Source organism: Lactuca sativa, chromosome 8 (assembly GCF_002870075.4).
Source record: "Lactuca sativa cultivar Salinas chromosome 8, Lsat_Salinas_v11, whole genome shotgun sequence".
NCBI lineage: Eukaryota > Viridiplantae > Streptophyta > Magnoliopsida > Asterales > Asteraceae > Lactuca > Lactuca sativa.
Window position 1 is genome coordinate 66986029 of NC_056630.2, and position 20065 is coordinate 67006093.

The window sequence follows — 20065 nt, forward strand, 5'->3', positions numbered from 1 at the left end:
AAGTGGCATCAATTGCGAAGGGTACGTTTTTTGTTGTGTTTCAAATGTTCATATATACATATTTATGTTTTTCGTTTCTTTTTTATGTTTTTTCGAGCTTTTTGGACCTCCGATTGGCCTATAAAAAGGTGTCGTGGTGGTGTTTTGAGTGAAATGTTTATTGGTTTTTAAATGAACTTATCCATATGTATGTATGTATGCATGCTAGATACAATGTTTCTGACTATGGAATGTAGTGCTGTGCGGCGAATGATTTGCTTTTGGTGAACATTTTTTCTATGAAGATGCCATAGTTCTAAAGAAGATGCAATCTCCCGATTCTCGCACAAAGAAAATGTAATGCGTAGTTTCCTTTCGGGAACATGTGCCAAAGAACTTACAATACATCAGTTGATCAAAAGTGCAAAAACTGAAAGAGGATTCTTTGTCTGTTAGATGTATATTTCATCTGTTGATTATATTGTGTGTTTATTGGATGACTGTTTTAATCGGTTGGATCTATTATACAAAAAGTAGTGCAATCCTTTCTTGCAATGAGTAAAGCGGATCATAATTTTTATTGAAAGCAAATATTATTAGGTTAATGCAATTGACCCTCTACGTGAATTTTGGGACGGGTTAATATATACCGTTCAGTTGGTTCGGTTTATTTTTATTTCATTTTATTTTTTTAAAGTTAAGCCGGTATGGTATAAATAGGTTGTGACATTAATTTATCTATAATAATTATTTTTAAAGCTTGGTTTTTCAATCCTCAGCTCATATTATTATGAAGATTGTTTGATTTTATCGTATGAATTAATGCTTTGGATATGTGCATGGGATGGGTGGGAAAGGGATTATAAAAGGGAGGGATGAGACTTTAATAATTATAGTGCTTGCTGAGTTATATACTTGATGGTCCATAACCATAAACTAATAATACCAATGTAGGCGGAAGATGGAGTGTGGATTTCATCTTATTGCTTGTTGACAATGATTTTGGTGGTGTGCAAGCAATAGGACAGTGCTTGTTGAGTTATAATCTTTGTTCATACTAGATGTAAATACCTAGTATAAGGGAGTTTAAGCTGTTTAAGTTTAAATTGTTCTAATTAAGCTCTTATAACTTTCTTTTTCTCCACTTAGCCATTATGACTAGCTATAGAAGCTTTTGTACTAATTAAAAGGGTTTTGGCCTAACGGTAAGGAATAACTCTTTCAAATAAGAGGTCGTGGATTCAAGTCTCACTAGAAGACAACTAGAAGACATATGTGGTGTTTAAGATTGCATTTGGAGTACCATAGTTTGCAGCAAAAAAAAAAGGCTTTTGTAGGTCACAAGTTACTCCATTTATAACTACATTACCATTTAACAATCTTTTCCTTTATAATTTTATAAAAAGATTACAATTTTTTTTAGTTACATACAACTTTTATTTTACAACTTTCTTTTAACTTTTTTCGACAACACCTTTTACAATGCTATCTAAACTTTGTAATAATTTTTTAGAGTTTTTTTTTTACAAGTTTTGTATATTTAGTAACAAAACGGTTATCAACTTGTTTTACAAATTTTTAATATAAATTTTTTTAAACTTGATTTATAATTTATTTTATTTTATTTATTTATTTATTTTACATTTTCATATATTTTTTTAAAAACAAAAAGTATTCTAAATGTATTTCTATGGATTTTAAGATATTTTTACACTATCATATAACATTTTTTATACAATTTTCATACAACACTTTCTAATTTTTTTTCTAACTTTTTAAAACATTTCTTATATATTTTTACAAGTATTTTTTAAACATTATTTATAACATTTTAAAATTCTTTCAACTAAAAAAAATAAAAGAAATATATTGGACCCTAATCGAAAAAATAATATAATAAATTGGACCCTAATCGAAAAAATAATATAATAATAACTTTTTTGAAATCCCAAAGTAAATATATTGGTCCCAGCGAAACTATAAATTAATAATTACTAAAATATTTCAAAATTCTAGAATTGTTTAGTAAAAATATAGTCAATTGTTATTTTTTTTTTTTTTTTTAGTGAACTTCAAATCTATATTGAGTTCATTTTTAAATCTCCCAATTGTACTTAAGAGTTGAAGTATTATATTCTCGTATTGCAAAAAAAAGTTGTGAAGAGTTGTTGCTGCTTGCAATGCTTCTTTCTAAGTAACCGGTTCCAAAGGTACTGAATCATCATCAACTGAATTTTAAACGGTATCTGCGATAATTTCTTCAATGCTTTGAACCTCATAACTTTCATTATTTTCACCTAGATAATCCAACAACTCATTCACATCCATTTTGTGCCGATAATGCATTCTCATAATCAAGTTCTCAAGCTCACGAATGTCTTCTCCAAAATTTACATCGTTTAAATAATTTGAGTCGGTTGGAGTAGCCAAACAAATTACAAATTTTACAGTGTCAAAAGCAATTTGCTATGGACTCTTCTTTCACATTTCTCCAAGCCAAGACGGCCAAGTTGATGGCATCTAAAATATTAATCTTTTCCAGGAAAGAAATGACCAACTCATAACCTTTCAAAATCTTATGATAAAACCTTTTACTGTACTATATTTTAAAGGCTCTAATTATCCAAGCATCACATGGTTGAATTATTGAATTCATGTTTGGTGGTAGAAAAAACAACTCCAAGTTTTGAAACACTTGAATATTTTTTGAATTGGCTCGACAATTATCCACTACCAAGAGAATTTTTCAATCATGCATTTGATCATCTAGCCAACGGACATATTTTTCGAAAAGCAACCCAGTCATTCATGTTCTTTTGTTGGCATGGTATTCACAATCTAGGCTATTCATGTTGACATTCTTAAACAACATGGCTTTGGATAATTACCAATGATCCATAGAGGAATTTTTTCCGAGCCATCCGCATTGCAACATATACCAATTGTTAGTCTTTTCTTGTCTTGTTTCCTACCTTCAAGTTGTTTTGATGCAAGTGAATGGTCAGCTTGTAACCTGTAAAACAAATCAGTATCATCCATATTAAAAACATCTTTCATTGGAAATTGATTATTTTTTTCCCTTATACACTCCAATTTATTCTCCATGTCATGTGTGTCGACTGAGCCACTTTATCCGAATCGGTGATACAATTTGATACAATGCCTTAGCTTGATTTTTTCAACCCAACCTTTGAAAGATTATGCTCAGAAAAATCTTGTGGATAAAAAAGATGCAACGTCTCAACCACATTCTTTATGATTAACTCTCCTATTATATTCACACGCTCTTATATTGGAGAAACAATTCATAAACAACTTTCTCCATGTACGGATATTTGGCTGCTTTGTGACGCTTGGAAGATCCTTCTTTGTCAAAGTTAGCCGATAGGAACTCCGATAATCTCTTAAGAGTGTTTGATATTGTTCCTTGAATAACTTTCAAATCAAAAGTTTTGTCAACCCACTTCACCAAATCTTGTTGAGTGCATCCTTGGTCATCTCTCTAATACTTGCATAATAGTTTTCATTGTTGATTGGTCATCGTTGATTATTTTAACACCTTTTAGTTTAGAAGCCATAATTGATGTGATATTAAAATTTATCATTAGACATTTTATAGTGATCAATCTTGATCTATGTACATTGAACTTGACAAGTTCATTAATGTGTGAATGTACATGAGAATGTTGAAGGTCCTTGTTTCTGTTTTATTCAAATAGGTAAAGTGAACGGACATGTAAAATTTGAAGGTCGATGCATTAATTTGAGAGTTCTCACGGTTATAAGCCAACTTTTTAAATTAATAATTTATTTATTTATCGATATATTTATATCTTGCTAAATTAATAAAACATCTCAGTCCCAACATTATTAATTTATAGAGGTTTTATTGTGTGTGTGTGTATATATATATATATATATATATATATATATATATATATATATATATATATATATATATATATATTATTCGTATTTGATTATCGAGTAATCGTATATGAATAAAATATCAAGATCCTTATTTTTAAAATATCAATGAAACCTCTGTGTGTGTATTAATATATATATATATATATATATATATATATATATATATATATATATATATATATATATATATATATAAAGAGAGAGAGAGAGAGAGAGAGAGAGAGAGAGAGTTATATTCACATATAACCATTAAGTCTTATGTGAGTGTGCGGCGAATTCTAGACCAATCGTTTGAAAAGGGTATTAGGAATTTTAACTATACTTAATTATGGTAAAAAAAAATCAATTAATATCCATCATCTTCTTCATCTCTCTCTAGTTATCGACTTCACATCATCAATCCAGCATGCCTAATTTCTATCGGCTACCGCCACTTAACCGACACCCTATAAAACCAACACCATCCTCGCAGCCTCTTGCATCAACCTCAACATTTATTTTCATCCACTTTCGTTACCATACAACCCAATATCTCATTACGTGTTTGTATTCTGATGTAGAAGGGACGACTGGATCCTAGCGAAGGAAAAAAAACAAATAAAAGAAGAAGAAGATATCATTCTTAGCGAAGATGAGAGGTGATGAAAGAAAAAAAAAAGATCAAACTCAATGGAGAAATATATGTTGGGAATGTTATTCCACTTAGTATCTTGCCGTTTATCTATTTAAGTTTCTTTTTCTTCCTTACAATTTCACAATCCCAATTTTTCTATTTTTTTTTTTACCAATTAATGGATTCAATAATTTAATATGTTAGAGGTTTTTTTTGCTTATTTTTTCTACACCAGTTATGGAACAGAGGACCATGATAATAGCATTTAACAAATGACTTTTATCTTAATACACTCCAACAATTCGTGAAAATTTCAAGATACATATATTGTCACTAATACATCTCTTTTGTTGTGATTTTCATTTACCTTGAATTATAATTGCTCTCGGTCAATCTTGTATTCTAAAAGAACTGGTGAACATGGTTTATTGAAAGAAGTGGATCCTTTAAAAGTTGTAAAGAAAAAAATGCATGAAAACTAAAGTTACATCTAGGAGCCTCATTTTGTATTATATAATGTTGTATGAGAGATTTTTAAGAGATTTACATTCTTTTTGTTATTAATTTCTTTTATATCTTATGATATTAAGATTTACATTCTAAAAGAATGTGTGTGTGTATATATATATATATATATATATATATATATATATATATATATATATATATATATAACACCTAGCCAATCATGCATTCCCATTCTTAACACAAAGTATTTAGTTTTTTAAAAAATGGTCCTTATGTCTTGTCTACTTCGGGCGTACGCAGGGCATAAGCCCTTAATGAATGTCGTGTGTGTTTATGAGTACGAGGGCGTACTCAATAGGTATGTAGGGTTTACTCGACAGATATGCAAACCCTAAATCCAGGGTTTTGAGCCCTATTTAAGCAACTTAACCCTCATAAACTCCTTCCACCTTCAATCTCCATGCTCCCAAATGACCCCTTCCAAACTGTAATATTCATTTGAGAGTTTTTGAGCTTTTGGAGTGTCTTGTGTTCACCTTCGAAGGAAGAAGATCATTAGAGTGCACTTGGAAAGCTTTAAGCATTGTAAATCCATGATTTATACCTTTTAAGCAACCTCCAAAAAGTACAAAGTTCTGAACTTGATGAATGCTTCACTAGATCTTGTTAGTTCTTATGTTTTCAGCATTTTGGTCCTTTAATATTGTTCTACTTGAGTATGAGCTACTCTAGACCTTAAGAATATCCTTTTCAAATGTTTTGAAGTGCATGGAGTCATAAAAATGTGATCTAGATCCTTTCCTTTTATCCATGCATGACTATTGGGGCTTAGATTCTTCTGATATCTTAGGGTTTTTAGATTTGGACACTTTATAGTCATGCAAAGTCATAAATTTGGAAACTTTATGATTTAAGAGGTTATTTATGGTTAAATATGAGACTTGCATGAGGGCAGTTAAAGGAATAAGAGCTTAATGAGGAATGTAGAGTCAGATCGAGTTTGCAGGGCGTACCTAGTAGTATGCATGACGTACTGGAATGGAGCCCCGTAATCTAGTGTGGAATCCTCTACGCCATGCGTAGAGTTGGAGTACGTAGGGCGTACTCAGCCTGGTTGAGATTTTGACTTTTGACTCTTGACCTTCGATCATGGACTTGACCAATTTTGACTTAAGGTAATTTTGGGAAATTTAAATAGTAGTTTGAGATTGGGTCCCAGTTATTTGTATAGGTGGTCTGTAGAGACAGTATTTGGAGCAGTGATTTGTTCAACTATTTTTCAGACTGTAAGGTGAGTCTCTTCACTGTACTTGTGGGTCGAAGGCACCAATGCCATAGCTAATATGATTGTATGCTTAATTATAGGGGATAAGAGACCCTTATTATTTGAAATATACCGGCATAGTCGGAAGGGACTTAGAGAGTCAGAAGGGACTCAGGGAAATAGACTCGTTATAGCTTTAGGCTCATATGTATGTGTGATGTGTATGTATGGTATGTAGTATTGATGGGAACTCACTAAGATTTGCGCTTATGATTTATGTTTAAATGTTTTTGAGGTACTTTTGGTTCAAAAGGGAAGGGACTAGCATGATCTCATCACATCCACCAGTGTTTAGCATTTTATCATTTTGGGATTGCTCTCTGATAACTATTTTTCCACATTGTCATACTTTTGATGGTTTAAAATGAATGATTGATGGTTTTAGTTGATTTAAAAACAAAACTTTTCACTTAGTATTTTTGGGATGTTACAAGTTGGTGTCAGAGCCTTGGTTTGAGGGATTCGGGCATATTCTTGGGCGTGTCTGAACTCAAGAAGAGGAATTACTAAATAGAAAACAATTTTTCTAAAACGATTTCTAGAAAATGGGTGTGATGGGTGCAATCGGCCGAGCTCAAGTAAGTATTCCCAAAATACCCATACATGTTTATTTGATTCAGTATGTGTATATGTGAATAACATGCTAGATTAGGGCTGAGGATCTGCTTAAAACTATATGTTAGGAGAGAGATGTATTTGTATTCTTACTGTATGAGCCTCTAGAATTGCATGCTAGTATAGACTACATATGATATGCTAGGATTGCATGTTAGGCAGTGCTCTAGTTAGAACTTGATGCCCAAATGCCTTCTTTGAGTTTTTAGGAACCACTGTTAATACTAGTTAACTATCAAGCGAATATACTAGGTTATGTGTTATAGAAATTTTATAATTTTAGAAGGTTAGGTTCAACTCTATATGTAGGTCTTGTTTGATTCGAACCGTTGTAGTGTAAGACTTGGCAGTCGAAAAATTATCTAATCTTTGTTGCTTGTTATTATATCTGCAAGATACTTAGTGGGTGTTAGTAGGGGTTTCTTCTACAGCTGATGTCGGAGAGTGGTGAGATGGGAATCGTAGGATAATCTAGGAAGTATGTTAGCTTGGAAGATATGTTGTATAGCCGGAAAGGAAAATGATTGGTAGTAAGGGAGTCACTTAGGGAACATAGACGACTCTTAGGGAAAGTACAGATAGGTATGGAAGGTAGTATTGGGCCCATACTACTGAAGCATAGGATCCATACTCGAGGCAAGGGAAGTCAGGAGGATACTAAGGAACTCGTTCAATATGGAAATTATTTGAGTATTTTCTGATGGTAGTATTGTTTATTTACAGTATGGTGATCACCCGAGGTGGTTCGGGTCCTGGTGAGGGATCGGGTATGGGCTCTAAATCCGGACTCTTGAATGATCAAATGCGAGAGTTCGTTTCATCTGATATTACCCACATCATCCTGGAGCAGACTCATGTGATCTTTGGTACACTGAAGGAGGGCATTGTGGAGATTTTGGATGAGTGTATGGGCGCATTTCATACTAAGATGGTAGCTATAGTGGGTGTATGCTCTCTAACTTTTTGATAGTTTCATGCATGTGGGGCTCCTGAGTTCTTCAGGAAGAAGGACCCATTGCTTGCAGGCGGTGGTTGGTTGATATTGGGAACACCTTCTGGTCTAGCCTTTGCCTCGAGGAGGCGAAGGTCAGACTTGCTTCATGTCTTTTGAAAGATAGAGCCCATGAATGGTGAGAGGAGGTAGACCATGCCTTGGGAAGCGAGTTTGTTGAGGAGATGACTTAGGATGACTTTTTTTACGAGATTTAGGGTCGATTTTACACCAGTGATTAAGGTACAGTAGCTGTGCGAGAGTTTCAGGATCTCCATCATACTGCTGAGTCAGTGGTAGATATTACCGCCATGTTCTGATAGAGGGCTTTGCTAGTTACGTAGTATGTGGCAAACGAGGAGATGAAGAAGGCCATCTACCATGATATGGTGAAGGATGAGATATGATAGCGGGAGCCTGATCTCAAGAAAGTGAGGAATAGCTTCAGGCCCAGGTATCAGAGGGATCGGGTAAGAAGCCCAAGGTTGTTTATTCGTGTTCGAGAGGCCAGAAGGTTCGAGGCCGCTGTGGCAAGTATGGTAAGGTGTACGATGGATTTTGTAGGGTGGGTGGGTCTGGCTGCAACAAGTACGACAAGACAGGTCACTGTAGAAACGACTACCCCACCATCCAGGTATCTGATCTGATTTGCTTTCATTTCTATTAGAGGGGCCACAAGAAGGCCAATTGTCCGAGTTTGGAAGGGGAACGGTTGTAGCACCTGCTCCAGCTACATTTAGGATTACTGATTACTGCCAGGGGGAGGCGGATGTGCTTGTTGTGAGGAGTCGATCTTTCCAGCTATCAGCCAAGGAGGCTCTAGCAACACCAAATGTGTTTATCGGTGTATTTTTGTCCCTTATCTCATTTTTTCCTTGATTTTTATGCTTATTATATATTTTATGTTATACAGGGGCTTTCCTAGTGAACGGTGTTCTAACTTTAGTCCATTTTTATTCGGGCGTCACCCGATTGTTTGTACCTCTTGCGCTCAACAAGAGATTCGGTGATGCTCCATGTGAGCTTTATTATCCATTAGAGATAGAGTTCATCGACGATCGTCCAGTGCGAGTATCAAGGGATCATCGGGGTTGTGTTCTGGAGTTATTTAGCGAACGATACCTGATTGATTTGGTTCCTATTCCTTAGCACGAGAGCAAGGTGATCATGGGGATGGATTGGTTGAGCCCTAATGGGGAGATGATTGATTGTGGACACCAGTTAGTGTGGGTTCGAACCCCAAGTGGATGAGAACTAGTTATTCATGGTGAGGGTGACCAGCATGGACCAACTCTCTGTTCGGCCGGAGAGCTAGGAGATACCTACAACAAGGTGGTTATGGTTTTTTGGCTTATGTATTAGATACTAGAGAGGAGGGAAAAAGGACGATTGATGATGTGCCGGTCATTTGAGAGGATTCAAATGTGTTCCCGGAGGACTTCCCTGGAGTGCCTCCAGAGATACAGGTGGACTTCTGTATTGATGTAGTTCCATGTGCAGCTCTGATAGCTAAGGCACCTTATCAGTTAGCATACCCGAAGATGCATGAGTTTTTTACACAACTGCAAGAGGTATTAGACAAGGGGTTTATCAGACCGAGTAGTTCACTTTGGGGAGCGTTGATAATTTTTTTTGAAGAAGAAAGATATCTCCCACGAGACGTGCATCCATTATCGGGAACTGAACAAGTTAACGGTGAAGAACTGTTATCTGCTTTTGAGGATTGATGATTTGTTCGACCAGTTACAGGGTGCGTCTTGGTTCTCCAATATTGATCGGAATTAAGACTATCATCATATGAGGGTTAGGGATGAGGATGTTCAGAAGACGGCTTTTAAGACTTGTTATGGTCATTACGAGTTCATGGTAATTCCTTTTCGGCTCATGAATGCACCAACAACATTCATGGATCTCATGAATAGGGTTTGATGGCCGATGTTGGATCGATCAGTGATTGTTTTCATTGATGATGTGTTGGTTTATTCTAATACCAAGGAGCAGCATGAGGATCATCTGCAAGATCGTTTGGAGACACTGAGGAGGGAGAGGCTTTATGCCAAATTCTCCAAGTATGAGTTCTAGTTGGGTGAGGTGTAGTTTGTGGGGCACCTTGGCAATCAGAAGGGTATATTGGTTGATCTAGACAAGATCGAGACCATGATGCAGTGGGAGGTTCCGAGGTTTCCATCTAAGATTCGGAGTTTCCTTAGCTTAGCAGGGTACTATTGGATGTTTGTTGAGAGTTTCTGCAGAATCGCATTTCCGTTGACTAGGTTAATGAAGAAATCGGTTACTTTCCGTTAGGGGCTTGATTAGTAGGCGGTGTTTAATCCATTGAGAAAAAAGTTATATGAGGTTCTAATTTTGACCTTGCCAGAGGGTTTATATGATTTCGTGGTATATTGTGATGCGCCGAGCTCAGTATTGGGCACAATATTGATGCAGAGGGGTCGTATGATAGCTTAAGCTTTGAGGTGGTTGAAGCCTCATGAGTCGAATCATACCACCCATCATTTGGAGCTGGCGGCGGTGGTTTTTGCCCTCAAGATTTGGTTTCATTACTTGTATAGGGTTTATTGTATCATTTACATGACCCACAAGTGTTTGAGGTATTTGATGGCTTAGCTAAATTTGGGCGGTGGTTTTTTCCCTCAAGATTTGGTTTCATTACTTGTATGGGGTTTGTTGTACCATTTACATGGTCCATAAGTGTTTGAGGTATTTGATGGATCAGACAAATTTGAATATAAGGCAGCCCAAGTGGCTCGATGTGGTGAAGGATTATGATTATGAGATCCTTTATCACCCTAGGAAGGCCAACATGGTGGTCGATGCTCTCATCCACAAGGCAACCGGTACTCCTATCACGGATGTGTGTCTAAGGATGACGGTGATTAATTTATTCTTGGAGTAGATTTGTGAGGCTTAGGTTAAGGCTATGAAAGAGTAGCATCAGAAGGGTGAGCATATAGTGGATAATGTGTCCTCTTTTGATTATGGTAGTCGGGGATTGTTAACCCTTCATCGAAGAGTTTGGGTTCCATACTTTGGGGGTACGCGATAGATTTTGATAGATGAGGTGCATTAGTCAAAGTTTTCTATTCATCCGGGTGCGACAAAGATGTATAGAGACCTTTGGCTTCATTATTGGTGGCCTTGCATGAAGCAGGATGTGGCCTGGTATGTGGTGAGGTGCTTAACTTGTAGGAAATTCAAGGTCGAGCATCAGCAACCTCACAGAAAGATGGAGACGTTGAGTGTTCCCATATGGAAATAGGAGGAGATCATGATGGATTTTATCATGAAGCTACCAAGTATTGCACGAGGCATGGATTTGGTTTGGTTTAGCATGGATAGATTGACCAAGAGTGCATTTTTCATTCCTATTCCAGAGAGCATATCTACAGTGAAATTAGCAGATGTATATATCCAAGAGGTGGTGGCACGTCATGGGGTCCCAGTCTCAATAGTTTCTGATCGGGATGTTTGGTTCACTTCCATGTTTTGGAAGAGATTTCACGAGGATTTGGGCACTCATCTGCACTTCAGCACAACTTTTCATCCACAGACTGATGGGAAGAGTGAGATTACTATTCAGGCCTTGGAGGATATGCTTCGGGCATGTGTACTATATTTTGGTGGTAGCTAGGATATGTATCTTCCATTGGTTAAGTTCTCTTACAACAACAAGTTCCACACCAATATTGACCGACCTCCTTTTTAGATGCTCTATGGGAGGAAGTGTCGGACCATGATTTGTTGGGGCAAGGTCGGTCATCGAGTCATGGGAAGCATGGAGGTGGTGCTCCAAACTATCGAGTATATCCAGGAAGTACGTGGGAGGCTGCAGACTATATAGAGTCTACATAAGAGTTATGTTGATAGGTTTCGATCGGATTTATAGTTTCAGGTCGGGGACATGGTACTCCTGAAGGTGCACCTTGGAAAGCTGTCATCCGGTTTAGGAGGCGGGGCAAGTTGTGTAACGTTCATAATTTGGTAAGTTTCCTTTTAGCCCTGTAATGCAAAATCCTTTTCATTTTGGTCCCTGGCTAGTAGCGGGGCGTACTCTATGAGTACGCTTAGCGTACTAGCTCTTTTCTAGTCGCGGGCTTCACCTATGTACGTTGGGCGTACGTGGGAGTACGCTTGGCGTACGCAAGGTTTGGGCAAAGCCTAATTTTTAGGGTTTCCATCCTATTTAAAGAACTTATAGCAACTCTTGGACATTTATTGACCAATGTCCATCACCTTATGCTCTAATATCGAAACCCTAGGTGTATTTGGTGAGTTTTAAGGTTGAAAGTGAGTTTGTTGGTGTTTGTGGTGAAGAAGAAGAAAAGGAACACTTGGAGGAATAGATTGAGCATGTAGACCCATAGTTATCTTCACCTTAACAAGCCTTTTGAGGTAAAAAGCTCTCACCTTGAAGGTCCTTTGTGCCACATTTATTTTATGGTGTTATTTAGGCATTTTTTAGTCTTTTGAGTTAAAGTTGAGATTTTGATCTACTCCAAAAGCCATGGATGTTAGATCTTAGCTCCATGGAGGTCCCTTATTCATAAAAATGCAACTTTGTGAAAGATATTCGTCTATGCAAGTGTTAATAGCTTTATAAAGCCTCTTTTTGAGTGGTTGGTCCCATATGCCATGCATGGGTGTAAAGTTACCAACTTTACGTATTAAGTCACCCTTTACGACTAGATCTGAGAGTTTGGCAAGAGTTATTAACTGATTAAGTGCTTAATGGAGTGGATTGGGAGTCTGGGGTGTACGTTGGGCGTACGAGCTGAGTACGCCCCGCATACTCAGCAGGTGGACTTTTGGGCCTAACGATTCTCGGTATTGGGCCATGCTTTGGAGTTTTAGGTTTGGGCCTTATTGGGCCATTACACTTCTGATTTTGCACTTTTGCTAGTATATTAGACTCCCATGGATCTAGGCCCATGATGGGTTTTGCGCCCAATTTGTAAGATTGGGCCATATTGGGCTTCAGGTTGCCATTTAGGAAATTGGGCCTTTTGAGTAGTTGTGTTGGGCCTTGGTTTTGGGAGAAGTAAGGAAAAGGGTAAAATGGTCTTTTACACTAGTTATGGTTTAGGTAACTTAGATTCTTTGTTATGGGTCGAGATCCAATTACTAATTAGATATTATTTTGATATGAATAGCATGGGGATTTTTCCAGACCAGCAGACCGAGATTCATTTGTGTGTTTCAACTGCTAGAGGTGAGTTTCCTCACCATGTTTAGCAGGTTGAAGGCACCAATTCTGGCCCATGGTTTGTTATGTTTAGGATGCTAGATGTCTATGTGACTCTTGTATATGTTATATGTTTATATGTTTACCGGGCGGGTCCCAATGACCATTCTGTATGCTATTTATCTTTGTGATTATTGCATATGTTATGTGTTTATATGTTATATGTTTATATGTATACCGGGCGGGGCCCAATGACGGGCTGGGCCTAATATATATTTATTATGTATGGTATGTGGTATCTTGAGGAACTTACTAAGCTTTGTGCTTACGGTTTTCAGTTTATGTTTTCAAGTACTTCTAGTTCGAAGGGGAATAGTCTGATATGATTGTAGTGCATACACCATGTCGTTCAACATTTTATGTTACTCTGATGTATTGTGATCTTGTTGATACACTTTGTTTCACCATTATTTTTATGATGATATTTTGTATAATAGTTTTATTAATTTAAAAACGAAAATTTTTAGTCTTAATTTTTGGGATGTTACAAGTTGGTATTAGATCGTTAGTTTGAGGGATTCGGACATACTCTCGGGCGTGTCTAAACTCAAACTGAGGGTTTGGTAGAATTTTTTTTCAAAAATAAATGTTTGATAAAAAGGGTTTTCTAATAAAAGAAAAGTGTGTGGTGTATGCAATCGACCGAGCTCAAGTAAGTTTTCCCAAAATACCCATACATGTTTTATGATGTGCTTTGATTTATGAATGTGTGAATCGCATGCTAGTTAGGGCTAAGTATCTACTCAGGATTCTCATGATAGATTGCTAGGAGAGATGCATTTAGATGCCTATTGTATGAGCTTGTAGACTTGGATGCTAGTACTGATTAGTTAGTGATAGGATTGCATATTTAAGTTATGCTTGATTTTGATTACTCAATGCTCGAATGTTTCTTGCTTTGTGCCTTTTAGGAGTTCCTACTAACTTCAGCTAACTAGTAAGCGAATATCCTAAGTTACATATTACAGAAACTAAATAATTTTAGAAGGTTAGGTTTTAACTCTATTGCGCAGCTCTTGTTTGAGTCTAACGTTGTAGTTTGAGACCTTTCATTCAAAGAATTATCTGGTGTCAATGATATGTAATTGTATTTGTGAACTAGTTAGAATGTGTTAGTAGGAGTTCCTTCTGTAGCTGATAGCGAAGAGTGGTGTGGTGATTGCCTTAGGAAAACCTAGGAATAGATTTAGTGCTTGGAGCCTTGTCTTGTGGAGGATTGTATGTGTGGACAAAGAGTGACATGGAGGATTCAAAGTGATCCTTGAGGAAAGTACGGATAGATATGGAAGGTAGTATGGGCCCGTAATACTAGAAGCAAGGGATCCGTACTCGAGTTAAGGAGAGTTACGATGAAAACAAGAAGCTTGTAGGGTATGGGACTTCTTGAAATATGTGTGTGTATTTTGATGGTTTATATGCTCTGTTTTCAGTATAGTGGTTCTAGTGCTGGTGAGGGTTCAGGCTCGGGTTCTTGAGCCGAGCAGTTGGATGATTAGACACGAGAGTTCTTTTCTTCTGAGATTACCCGCATCATACTTATGCAGACTCCTGTGATCTTAGGTATGATCAAGGAGGGTATCTTGGAGGTGTTGGAGGAGATCTTCGACTCTTTCCATTCTAATATGATGGCTTTGATTGGGGCACGTTCATTGACTTTCAGGGAGTTCCAAGCATGTGGGGGCTCTGGAGTACTTCAGATCTTATTTGATCCTTGAAAACCAAAAATCAGTGCCACATCACATCACTAAATAAATCATCGTCTTCAGAAGTCTTCAAAAATCAAAACTTAAACAATCATAAAATCACATTCGGATGGAGAGTGTCGAATACCAAGAGCTATGAAAGCTCTCCCTAAATGTATGAAGGGTCTTGATAAAACACGAGAATGAGAGTAAAATAAATACTTTGCGGTCATATGTAGCTAGCTAATTCAGTCGCTGAAAACTACTCGATCAAATACCAAAGTAACAATAATAGCTCTGCATGAAAAAAAATCTCTGTTGTGCTGAAAGAATATTGATATACCCAAACTGCAGTTTCGGAACTCCCGAAGTGGTCTTCAAAAAGAAATAAAGTCCACATGCTCAAGATACATGGTTCGTCAACCATAGATCAAAAGCAGCAAGTCATAAAAATCCCATAAAGCGAAGAATGCGAAACAACTTTGTTGATCAGGCGCCGTTGCGGTGCAAACATCGTGAAGAATAATATAATGCCCGACTGCGGTGTGGAGTAATTCTCATGGAAAAAATAAAATTCTTCCAATATAATCAACAAGAATTAAAACAATGTGACTATCATAGGTTTGGTAGTGGCAAAAATTGGTATTAAAAAAAATTTTAATAAAAAATGGCTAAATAAAAAAATTGGTATTTTTAAAAAAATTGGTGTTAAGAAAAAAAAAATTGGCTAAAATAAAAAAAAATTGGCTGAAAAAAAAATTGATGTTAAAAGAATAAATTGTGTTAATTAAAAAAATACGAGGCAAAAGAATAAAAGAAAGAGGAAGGGGTTGCTATGAGAGGGGAGGAGGAAGGAGGAGGAGGAAAGGGGGGGGGGGATGAAGAGGAAGGAGGAGGAGTAAGGAGGAAAGGGGGCATGTAGTTGTGGGTCGAGAGGATTGTAGTGGGAGGGAGTTGCGGATGAGAGGAGTTGCAAATGAGAAGAGTTGTGGGTGAGAGGGGTTGCGGTCAGAGGCAAGAAGAGAGGTGACTGCGGTCAGAAGCGGAGAGGGACTCGGGTACAAGGCCTGAGAGGAGTACCGCAGCTGAGAGGACATCGGTAGCAAGTCTGAGAGGGGTACCATAGCTAAGAAGACTTTGGTATCAAGTCTAAGAGGGGTGCCGCAGATGAGAAGACTTCGGTAGCAAGTCTGAGAGGGGTACCGCAGCTGACAAGAATTCGGTAGCAAGTCTGAGAGGGGTACTGTAACTGAGAGGGACTCTGGTAGCTGATAAGGGCTCTTGTACCATGACTGAGAGGGGTACCACAGAGGCTTCTCAGGAGGCTCCGGTAGGGCAGTTTTTGGATTGCGGTTTGGGAAACCGAGGGTGGCAAAGCTGATGACGAAAAATGTTATTTTTCTTAAAAAAATGATACCGAAGAGGCCATTTATTCATATTTTAACAACGGGAATCTTTTCTAGAGCATTTTGGGTCAAAAAGAGGCGTTGGGAAGGCAAAAAGGTTGAGTCTGCAGGGGTTTAAAGCGACAAAAGATAATGGGATTGGTCAAGTCACATGGTTTTTTGTCTTCTGAGGGAATAATAAATGGAGTAGACTCTTTCCAAATAGAGTAAAGAGGACAAGTGACTTTTTACAAACCACTTAACACGTCCAAACACACTAAGTTCAAGATTCACAACAATAATTTAAAGATGAAAGACATGAACATCATACCTTTTTATGATGAACATAACAAGTTGCTGGAAAAAAAGTTCACAGAGAATCTCCACTTTCTTCAACAATAAACCCAAAATTTGTGTCTCATTTCCAAGGCATAAATAAAATGTCTGGAGCAAATCTTCTACAATTTTTTTAAAGACCACAGAATTTTCTTCTCCCTTTTTCTTCTTCTTTTCTTCAACAGCATCATAAGAACTTTGTAAACATGGATTTTCAGCAGAAACCGAACAAGCAATCAACAACTTTTTTATTCTTCTAAGCTTGAATCATCACTTAAAAATAGAAAAAACTCATCATAAAAATTTCCGGTTTGAACCCAAAAATTCTTGCAAAAATCTGAAAATCTTCAAGATAAACATCGAACAAGAGTCGTTCCCTTGAACTAGTCGCTTGAACCTTCAAGGTACGACTCTGATACCAATTGTTGAAACCCATTTTGATGATCAGTGGATGCGGAATAATAATATCTCGAGGTTTAACGATCATAAAAATATAAATGAAGAACATGAAGATGAGTAGTTCCAAAATCACTAGAAAGAGAAATAATATTACAATACAAGAACATGGTTGGGAGAGATAACTCTCCCTTGTTGGGAGAGATCCCACCACACTTTCTCTCTCTAGAAAACTACATTGTGAGTGCTCTCTTACTTTTACAATGACCAACTCTCTCTATATATAGGAGAGCGAAAAACCAACAATACAATAAAGGGAAAATAATATACCTAACTATCACTCATAATTTGTAGAGCATTTACATGCTCCAACACATCCTCAAAGCAATCAAACTCGGAGTCGCCGATGTGGTAAAAAGAGTCGTCATAGTGACTCTCGCAACAGCTCAAGCTTCGTTTTCTCACACCCACTTCTGATAATTTATCGCCACTGAATGTGACCGATTTGTTTAGTGGAAGTTAAAATCCATCGGCTCATTCGATTCACTAAAAACCCGACTTTACTACACCATCTTCTTCCAACTTCCAAGTCTCTTCTTTTTCATGCCTATCCCGGTGTTGCTTTCCTAAACTTCTTCTGATTCCACCCTTCATCGTCGGTGTGTTAGAATGTGGGTGTATAAAGGAGCAACTACATGAAAGGGAAAAGGATATAATGGAATTACAAAGGACTTTGGATGATAAAGATAAAGAACTTCATGCAATTAGATTGGACCATGAAGTGGTATGTGTAAATTGTAAACTGTAAACATGTATTTCCTTTTTGTATCTGTCATTGTTTAATTTAACTGCTATTCTCTATTGGTATAGCCATCTCTAACTTTTTGTCATTCTGGTAATCTAAGTATATCTTTAATCTTTCATATAAGGTGTTTAATGTATTGCCTAACTGAGTTATCTGTCTTTTTTTTTTTTTTGCTAACAGGAATATTAATGGTTATATGATGTTACTTGTACAGGAATATAAGACTTTTTCTTAATTTCATATGTCCAAAAAGGTCTTTATTTTCTTTATGCTAAATCAATTGAAATATTATAAGTTTGTAGTCTTTTATCTATTTCTAGGGTGGAACATGCAATGGCAACGTAAAAATTAGGATTTTAGATACCTCGTAATCTTTTAATTCTAAGTTCTCCAAAATAACTTTGTCTTTACTTTCTTGCTTTTATCATGAGAAAAATGCTATAATTCATAAGCCTGCACATATCCCTAATTTGCAACAACTTATGAGTGAAAAAGTTCAAATTTTCAGTTAAAAACAGCAAAAAAATGCAACGTTATTATAAACTTGTAAATGAAACAAGATAAACCCTCCAATATGTATTTGTTTTAGGTGGGAAGATTTTACTTAGAAATCCGAGGTTGTATTGTATATCTTGTATCAATGTTTTGCACTTTTGTATGTCAAATAATAAACTACAATAAAAATTTGATGTAGAGGTTATTGGGTTTTGTTTGCTAAAGACACTTTACATAAACCTCTAAATTTGATTTATTTTTGCCCTAAATAATATGATAATATCAAAATAAGTGACCTACATTATATCATAAGGTTACATTTATATACAAATAATGAATAAAATTATGATATATTGTTACAGATGTGGAAATCCAGGTTGCATGTATCATATTAATTGCATTATTTTCCCTACAACATTATAGGGTTGGACCCACCGGGTCGAGTCCATATTTGCTCCTATGATCGTATTATTGATCTTATGCATCAATTCAATCAGGTTATACAATATTCTTCATTGGAATTTTCACATTTATAAATCATTATCTCCAGTTCACATGTATAGATTACTCAAAAAAAACCCAAACCTGTGGTTGGAAATCATTAAGGGGTATCTTATTATGTATCACAGGTAACTTTTTTTTATATAAATTCAAAATTTTTCTTCTTTTGTATAAAGTTTTGATTTTTAATATAAAATTTAAGTTTTTTTAATTTTATTTCCAGGGTCGGAAGCTATGTTTGCTGATCTTGGACACTTTTCTCAGTTGCCTATCTAGGTTTTCTGATTTGATTTGTTTTTAAGGCTAAATTTAAGAAAAATAGCAATGCACTTTTATAAGTTTATTTTGGAAATATCTATTTTTTTTCTAATAGCATTTACATCCTTTGTTTAACCCTCCTTGATTCTTACATATATGGGGCAACCTACTTATTTATCACAACATCATTTAAAATGACTACAAAATTGGATTTTATATTTTTGTGCAAGGTAAGTTACTTTTTAAACTTTGATATATGGTTAAGTGATGGTTGGTTTTAATTTGTTTAGAGAATTTGAGGGTCCCAATGCTATTGATAGCCATACTTGATGTAGTTGTTGGAAGCGAAGCAATTATTACATGGACTCTTTTTATTATAAAACAATGCTCTTCACTTGGATGCTTTCCCAGTCTCAAAATCATCCATATTGTTATGTTCTTTTTAGAGCTTTACTCCTCTAAAAAACAAAAACACGGTTTCAAAGCTTTATTGGGTTAATGGGAATATGACTTAATCTAGTAATGTAGACATGGATGTATTTTTATACTTAATTTAAAAAAGAAGTTATAATAGAGATTGCTTGTCATGGAAATAAAAGAGTGATTCTTGACATGACAACTCTCACTATGCGAGCACTTTCCCGTGAAGTTATTATATTTTATATATACGCTAAATAACTTTTTAACAAAATATCAACCCTTTTTCAAATGTTTTGACTAACATATATTTTTTTTTGTAGGTTCATTCATTTGTTTATAATATGCTTCATGAAGCTTTTGGGAATGTTAAATAATCTGTTGTCGGAGGGCTATCAGATCATATTCGTGAACTTAGGGAATCTATAGGGTTTCCTTTGACGAATCCTAAGCTTTTCATTAGGGTTGGTGTAGTGACCTTAACATGATGACATGTGTGGAATTATAAAGATCAAGTGAATCAAACAATCATGAAGAACACAAAGAGTAAATAAAATATGTTTAAGCTCTCATTTGATCTAGTAAGATATTACAAAGTGGGTCTTGCAAT

At 36.1% G+C, this 20065-nt stretch overlaps 1 pseudogene; it reads right to left on the reverse strand.

Annotated features, from left to right (window-relative positions):
• Nucleotides 1-2016: 2016 nt before the first annotated feature.
• On the reverse strand, nucleotides 2017-17633 carry LOC128127718 (CENP-B homolog protein 2-like; annotated as a pseudogene).
• Nucleotides 17634-20065: the final 2432 nt, after the last annotated feature.